Source organism: Pinus tabuliformis, chromosome 3_1, assembly GCF_031772625.1.
Source record: "Pinus tabuliformis cultivar Carrire ecotype Pingquan chromosome 3_1, CPIR1, whole genome shotgun sequence".
Classification (NCBI taxonomy): Eukaryota; Viridiplantae; Streptophyta; class Pinopsida; order Pinales; family Pinaceae; genus Pinus; species Pinus tabuliformis.
Genome location: NC_142301.1, coordinates 452,289,758 through 452,298,984, shown reverse-complemented (window position 1 = coordinate 452,298,984; position 9,227 = coordinate 452,289,758). Strand labels below are relative to the sequence as shown.

At 34.2% G+C, this 9,227-nt stretch overlaps 1 pseudogene; it reads right to left on the bottom strand.

Moving 5' to 3' along the window:
- Nucleotides 1-5,379: 5,379 nt before the first annotated feature.
- On the bottom strand, nucleotides 5,380-6,072 carry LOC149187706 (uncharacterized; annotated as a pseudogene).
- Between the last annotated feature and the right edge of the window lie 3,155 nt (nucleotides 6,073-9,227).

Genomic DNA, 9,227 nt, shown 5'->3' with positions numbered 1-9,227 from the left:
GTGTGATAAGTGTGGAAGTGCTTGATAGGTTAGGGAAGGTTGTGTTGTGTTGCTTGTGTGAGAGAGAGAGTTTCTTGTCTTGGGAGATTCATTTCCAAAGGTGAATGCTTAAGAGACTTGCTGACTGGGCCCTCTTGAGAAGGACATCGGCGTCAGAACATTTGGTTGTACTCTTCTCTGTTATTGATTAATAATAGATGACTACTATTATTGTTCCATTCTCATTTGTCTCCGCAATGGTTAATGTGAATTACATCCTTTCTGACTGATGCATAGTTGCTTTTATTAGATTTCACGCTTGTGTTTGTCTTCTCGTCGTGTGTGCAGGTATCCATTCGCGGAGATCGCGGAGGATCGTGACCGGCCAGAGCGAAGGAGCGAAGGAGGCATCTCTTCATCAAACAATAGCGTTGGAATCCAAGTAGGTGTTCTTCGCCTACCTTTCAATTGCAATTAGGAACTTGCATAGTAGCATTGACTGATTGTTGCTAGACCCACTCTGGGCTAGTAGGGATCACCTCTATCCGTAGAGGGGATTTGCCTCTCCAACAATAGCATTTTAATCCAAGTATTCAATGACCTTAAGTACTTACCTCGCGGTCCCTTGAAGAATATTCACTCTGCTTTGCTATATCTAACTGATGTGTCCACTGTAAATTCAGTAACAAATCCTCCCAAAATTCAATCAAGCCAATGATCGATAGCCTGCACGATCTTCTTTTAAGATGCTTCTAGTTGTGGCAACAGTTCTAGAGTCCACATTATAGGACTATCGAGCTTCCACCTTCCTTGATTGTGTGTCAATTTAGAAAACCACTCATATAACTCAATTGGGAAATTTGAAAAGAATATTTTGTGTACCTCTATATACGGATACATATTCAACCAATCCTCCTTCGACATGCATGGATTCTTGTTTTCTTGAGCTACAAACTCGTGACTCTTCCAATCTAACTAGTTTTCAATATTTTTCTTAGTCGGATTCCAATAATTTGACATCACACATCTCTTTAAGCAGATCCATGTCCCGGAAACAAAACCATTTGTTGGATTAGGGAGTCTTGACCTAGGTTCGGAGTTAGTTGCGCCAACCAAAAAAACCCTACACTGCTAGACCTTTCGGCAACAACCCGCGGAGTGCAAGCTGCAGTCTCACCCGAAGCAGTATTGGGGGATACAGGAACCAAGTTTTTTCATCGAGAGACTAGTGTCATGTATTTTAGCATCTTAGATCCTCTTCCTTGCAAATCAATAGAATTCTAGTGCTCTTTACTGTAACTAAGTTAAAGCTCCCTTCAGACCTTCGCGAAGGTCTATGATCAGTCTTTACAGACCTTAAATAGTCGATTTACCTACTTTTGCGCATCAACAAGCAACCCTATATCGGAGTTCATGTAGATCTACATAATTCATCAGAAAACATAAGAGAATAGCTTCCAACTTCATGGAAGTGGATAACCATTCGTTTCCTATATTATCAAGACAAGTTTTCTGAATTCATGTAGTATTCATTCAACATTTCATAAAACATATCACTACTCAACAACATATAACATAAACAGATTCAATCGAAATAATCAATAATTCTTCAAAAGGTTGTATTTATTGATCTTCAATTCACTAATTACAGACTCTTCTACCCTGCGCACATAGTTGCAGGGGTCCACACACTCAGTCGTGGACTTCACCCAGGCCTCCTGCGCACTCAGCTGCAGGAGCCTTCCCTTCTTTACCTAAGTGCAGGAAGCATAGCCTTCCTTCCTTAGCACTTTACCAAGACAACAAAAACTCTTCAATGTACCCAATTCTCAATCAAAAGTTATCTCTAAGACTCGCTAAGACTCAGCTACTTATAGATTTTCTACTACAATACCATGGCCCCCGGCTCATGGGCGAGTCTTCAAAACCAACCAAATATAAGGTCTAAGGCCCTTTTGACTCCTATCTATTTGTGGGATCTGCATCCACATATTGCGGAGACTTTATATTCTTTTTACGAAACATTTTACAAAATTGTGTTAAATTAACCCCAAAACTAACCCTAGGGACCCTATCACAACATTCACTAGTATAAAATGGTTAGTTGCAGGGCATGATCACAAATGAAACTATTGGAGTTGTTGAGGCTTGTGACACTTGGTTCAATTTCTAGAATCTTAAATTGCCAGAAAAGTGTGGGTAAGTCATATGTAATTTATCTATAAAGGACGCTTCGTAATTTAGTAATTTTCTTGTTGCCAAGAGATGGAAACTTATTGGTTGTCAAGTATTACTTTTTTTGAATGGTTTTTGTCATTTATGGTTGCAAGGTTTTTTCCATAAGGAAACGATACAATTTATTCTTTTGAGAAAAAAATGAATCACATAAGGAAATGTTAAGGTTCAAAGTGTGTTTAAAGTAATATGGTCAAGAAAATAATTTTCTCTTCTCATGTACATTAGTTTCTTGGCTATACTTATGAAATTTCGGTATATAGATATACATTATTGTTAATGAATGAAAAAATAATACTAATTAGAAATCCAATATGGAAGAGAGATAAGTGTTCCTCGATGAGAGACTTACTCCGATGGTGCTTTGTTTGTGTATATTTCCATATTTTTATTTCCCTACACTAAACATGTTTTTGGTAGGCATGATTTCCAAGTGAAATACGGATTAATTGGATGGTTTGTAGGAGAAACACTCGGATATGCTCAATCAACACCAAACAAACATGTAATTGCATGCATTGGCGATGGAAGATTTGAAGTGTAGATGAAAAGATTTTTATTCAAATTATGAAATATTCTTTTAATTAGTAACATGCACCAAGTACGAGTGCCTAAGATTTGAAATACTGAATTCCTTTGAACTCTATATTTTATCAAAAAATTAGTCATTTTTGTCTAAATTTATTCTTCCTTATTTAAAGAGACCACAATCTAGGATGTGTCTACTATGATTTGGAATGGACATAATACTATCATTTTTTAGATTAATAATGTAAAATACACTATAGAGGTCAATATTAATGATGGACCATACAATGTCATAAAGAATTGTAACTACATCGGTATAGTAAAGGCCATTCATAATGGTGAAGAGAAATCCTGGACTCAGAAGGTATTGTTTTATCTATATTCATACCATGGCTAACAATTTTACAATAGATTCTTGTTTCTTTTGTGCATATGTCAATGATGTTACAAACCTATATTTTAGGTGGGGTTTAGCTGTATTTCATGTTAGGAAACTTTGAACCTTTGTTGTTCTTACTTTCACTAGCAGTTCGTGTTCCTCAACCAATTGACAAACTATTGAAACAAGAAAATAACTTGAGCCTTTGGAAAGCTAGAATGATCTGAATCTGCTGGTTTCCTTTGTTAATTTTTATCATGGGTATTTTCTATTCCCACAAGTGCTACATGCTTTTTAGGTTTCATATCATGCTAGAGCCTCTGAAAATATGGATTGCATGTTGATAATTTAAAACATGATCTTTATCTGTTGTTTTCTTCTTTTCAATCTTATCATGTAAGTTTTCTCTTCTTGTCTTCTCTGTGTGGTTTGGTGCTACCTTTAGAAAACGTAGGATGGACATTCAATCATGTTTTTTTGAAATATCCAAAACCTAATATGAATTTGTTGGTTCCTCTTGTTGATTCTTATTAGTCCGTTGTGTGTCTTTTAAAAATACTACAAGTTTCTATGTAGGCTAATATGGAAGAAGCAATTGTAGAGGCTATTAAAACTTCCCTAAGGCCCAATGGTTTTCTTGCATGGGGGTCCACAATATCATCAACAAACAAGAGGCCGACAAATCCTAAGTAGGGGGCTTTGAAAAGGTGAGAAATTAGAAACACTTTCTGCATCTCATATTTGAGATATCATTATTTTTTTGGCCAAATTATAGGATCATATGTTCTAATCATCTTATATATTTGAATTTTGATATAAGGTTGAGCTATGGCCCACCTAGGAACACAGCATACCACTAGCTTTTGTGCTTGGTTAGAACTTTTAGTGTCATACTGCAAAATCATTTAGACCCTTCTTTTGCAATATGAATAAGATAACAAATATTTCTGGTTACGGTTTTCAGATCTAAAAGATATTTACTTGGAGCCCCTCTTTTAGTTACATAGGTTACCTATAATTATACAAACAAGGGATATATTTGAAACTAATCTAATCAAAGAGCACAAAAGAGTCTAAAAATTAATTGAAACCTAATTTGATTCAAAAAATGATAATGATTAAGAAATGCTTCTATAGTGATGAAACTATTTGTCCTAAAATCAAATTTGTTCAGGGAGGAGATACACCATGAAGACTTTATTGTGTAGGTGAAATATTTTAAAAATCCACAAAAGCGTGAATCTACCTTTTATTTTAAGAGCTTTTTGGGATAGAAAGTAACCTACATATCAGGTCATAAGTTAATCGATGAACCCAATAGTGATTTTATCTTTCCAAAATTTGATGAGGCACATTAAGATTAGCTTGGGATCATGTTATATATTAATGAATGTTTAAAGATTGCAACACATCTATAGTAGTCATTTATGTTGATCCAAGTAATAGTTTGATTCATGTTGTTCTATATTTCTTTCCATGGATTGTTTTGAGGATTTCCAACTTCTCAATGATATTATTTCATTGTGATTTAGGTGTTTCACTTGTTTCCTATGTTGGCCTATGTTTGTCTTGTTGTTTTTGAAAATTTCTAGTAAATCAGGTCCAAGTCCAACACGAATGGAGCAACAAGGACATATATGATAAAATCCATCAAAATATTAATTTGACTCTTCTCCCAATGTCAAATTCCACGAATTCAAATAGTCTCACTATTGTTCATTGATGTTACCATCTCCACTCTTTAAAGTTTATATCAAGAAAATTATCAATACAAAATACACCAATAAGGCTAGTATTGGCAATTCTTCTCTAAATAAAAGCAAGGTAACACTAAAACTTGTTAATTGAAACTAGATTCTTATAGACAACTACAGAGCTAGAACTCATTTCATTCCTCTTTAAGATTCTATAAGTGTGAATATATCTGTTAAAGAAATCCTGAAAGTATCTGGAATTATTTATTACACTATATTGATAAACAACTATCTTATTGATACTTTGGAGCTTATCTATTGTAAACGAGTATACTCACCAATCTACACTCTTCTAATGCTTAATTTGATGGAAATTTAGATCACCCAATGATACTCACTCTGCATATTTTGAGAAACAAATAATTTTTCCAACTTATCTTGGTCATCATACTATGATTTGCACACATAAAAAAATCAAAAAGTTCAGACACCTACATTATCCTTGTTGAAAAGAATATTTGGAGGCATACTTTCTTGTCCTCTATACTAGTCCAACCACAAATGCTAGAAAAGGATGAAAAAACTTCCTCTTGAATTAGTATCACTGGTGAAGCATTCACCCTGTGCCCATGATGGATGAATATCAATCTGATCTCTACTGATAGAGGGTATTTGTTTCGTAAGAGGGGGAGGAAGGATTTGACCATCTGCAAAGAGAGGATTGGAATCAAGGTTGTCTTTCCTACAAGAAATTCAACATACATCATATTGAGGTACATTATCTCTTGTCTATTTTAAGTAGCTATCCTTATCTCAACTTCAAGAATTGCCTGAGTGAAGGAGACATATTGTTTTGATCACAGCCAGAAGAGCTTCAACACAATTCCCACCATGACTTGGACCTCAAATTTCATATATGTCTTCTAGGTGTCTCTGAGGATGGATGTTCTCAACCATCAAGAACTCTGATAGAAACTGCCAAATTAGACTCAATTCCAATTAGGTTTCCAAGGGTTGTGTTCTTATCATAGAAGAAGGACTTGGTTGACTGCCATCCATCAACAAACTCATTATTCATTAATAATTTTGGGGAGAAAGATCTAAACCTTAAACATCAGAATATAAAATGTTATCTATGTGTGTGTCTATTAGGGAAATGTGGAATTTTACCTCGACGTCTAAATCTGATGAACAATTTGAAGAAATACTTGGAGAAACAACTATCAAAACATGCGCAAGGTCGGGGATCGTACCACATAACACAAATTACCTTTGGCTTAGATGCCAAGTCTGACGGGTAAATGTTCCGCCAAAATCACCCTGTCGATTTGCACCAACTTCATCCCTTTTTCAGTCAAGTTGTTTGGCTGGGTCAAGCCACAAATTGAGTGTAACCCTCATGGATAATTTAATCCACTAGATACCTTACGAGTGAACCTAAGTCCATTCCTTTTGTAGTAATGCTATTTTTGTGGGTCAGACCACAAAAGGAATGGAAGTCTTTTGCATAGCTCAATCCTATATCTCAAGTAGCACTGAATGAAAGCTCATCCACCAAAGACATTAGTGTACAGTCTCCAAATTATTGATGCTTTTATAACTTGAAGTTTCCTTAATATTTTCAATTTTTCCTCATATAAAATATTTTAACTTGTCTCTAAACTCTAGAGACATATGACCTTAGATATTAAGCTAGTGAGTGGAGGAGATGATTCATAAACTTGTGTCAATGTCTGAAATTTAGAGGGTGTATTGAATGAAATCAAGAATCTCTATTTGTTACTTCTATTTGATAATATGAACTTTTTTAATAGATCTCATAGTCATGCCTATGGCATGGGAACAAAGCTCTAGTTTTATATACATTTTGTTGGATAGAATATAATGTGGGTATGATAGAATGTCTTTATATTGATATGAGATCGATTACCAATGTAGAATGTGAGCTCCACTAGGTCCTACATTGGTGCCTTCCTGAGTCGTGTATCTAACAGAGACATTATATGCGAAAAGATACCATGTTCCCAAGAATGATGGAAACAATAATGGCTCTCCAAAATACTAGTGTGAGAAACTGTGATGATGCTTTCTATAGATATAAGATTATGAAAATGCTTACTAAAATAGAAAAATGGGGCAATGGCTTCAAGACCAATATTTTAAATATAGTAGATGTGGCAAAATCTCTTAGAAGGAAACATTCTTACAAGATGAAGTTCTTTGGTAGATGTGGCAAAAGCTCTTGGAAAGAAACCTCCTTACATGATGAAATTATTTGCATGTGAATTGGGTTCCTAGTTAAAGTTTAACAATAATACTAGAACTTCTAGTGTTAATGGCTCCCATGACAATGCAAACATTTTTCTTTTCTCGAAATTTTTATAAAAATATATGCATAGTTATATGGATGTGGAAATATAGAAACACAGATTCTAATATCAAAGACACAAATGATATCCCTATGATGTGTTGCATGTGGTTACATTACTGATGTAGATATGAGGGACAAGTTCGCTACTTTGAAACAAAAGAAGGGAGGAAAAGATAAGAAGTCATCGAGGAGGGATGAAGATGAATGACATTCAAAACAAGGGGAAGCTTTAGATGAAGAATAAAATAAAAGCAAGAAAGATTCAAACAAAAAGAAAAATAACCATGTGAATTCAAAGGTGTCAAAGAACTCTTCTCATGGGGATGATCAATCTCCTCGAGGGAGCTAGGATGACCATGATGAGGACGGTGACCCTGACGTTGATGATGATGATTATGATGATGGAGTGGAATGGCAGACTATCACTTGTTTATGCAAACTGCAATATTGTTGGCCCATATGCATTATGGTTTCAATTTACCATTTTTTGTATTTTTCTCTTTTGTTTTGTATTTGACTTATATAATAGCGAAACAAAGTTCTTAATATTTTGTATGCTTTCACCACTTTCAAATTGTTGAATTCGTTTTCTCTATTAAGTGCATCGTTGATTTTGGTCTAGATGTTGCAAGCAACACTTTAACTATCAATCCTACTCTTTCCAATGTTATTCCTGCTACTGCCTTACAACATTTCCTTTGCAACATTTGGTGCAATTGCTGGTTATTAGGTGGATCTTGGAGATTTATCCTTAATGGAATATGCTATAATATTAGTAGTAGTATACACATGCTATAATATTAGTAGTAGTATACACAGATCAAGGCTTTAGATTTCTCTTCAAGTTAGTTATGTTTTTTCTTTTTAATTTAATTTATTTCAAATTAATTAATTAAAAAGAATGTCATATAAACAAGTGTCATAGTGTGTATGTGGAATTGATAAGTCATGGTATTGGCCCATGGTATTGCAACAAAAGTTATTTACTAATTAAGAATTTCCATGGTAAATTGGTGTGATTTTCCATTGTTAAGAATATTATTTATTTCATATAATAATAATAATAATAATAATATAACTTCGTTAACCTTTATGGTTGTTCTTAATGTGGACAATGTGAGATGCATTTTGATGCGTGGGTTTTAAGTCCATTAAAGATGGTTTACCATTTTACCATCCACAAAATGTTTCTTAATCAAGGTAGAGGGTTTACAATGCATGAAATGTGGGGAAATAGTCCAAATTATCATGTTTTCATTTCCAACATAAAAAAAAAAAAAGAAAAAACAAAACCATTTCCAACATCCCGCAAATGATTCTCTTGGAAAAAAGGCTATGTAATTAAGGTTTATGATTTACCTAGTTTACCATCCCTAAAATGTGAAAAAAAAACCATTTCCACATCCCGCAAATGATTCTCTTGGAAAAAAGGCTATATAATTAAGGTTTATGATTTACCTAGTTTACCATCCCTAAAATGCGAGAATTACCCCATGTTTCATGCTTTCATTCTAAATTAGAAAAATATATATATTTAAAATCATTTAATAATTTTTAATGACCTTGATAAATTAAATTGTTTACCAATTCCCCAAAACAATTTGTGGAGGAGGTCATGACTTACGAGACAACAAGGTTCAAATTTTTGTGTGAGTAATTTGTAGACCAAGTCAAGACACCTTTTAATAAGGTTCAAACTTTCGAACTATTAATTTGTGGATGGGGTCAAACCCTGACCTATCCAACACATGACCTCTGCCATCTAACACCTGGCTCACCTGCCTCCTTAAATATTTAAGTAGATCAAAATCTATCACCCAAATTTGACTATATATTAACCCTCATTATTTTACATATGATTCACGATTTCTACTGGGAAAGTATCGATCAATGTTCTGATTGATCTCACTGCGTTAAGATCAATCTCACTGTGTTAAGATCGATCTATCACTATCTTTTCTGTAAGTAAAGGGTTCATGATTTTGGTTGAAGACAATTACTATCTTTTTTTTAACTATCTTTTCTTTAAATAACGGGTTTA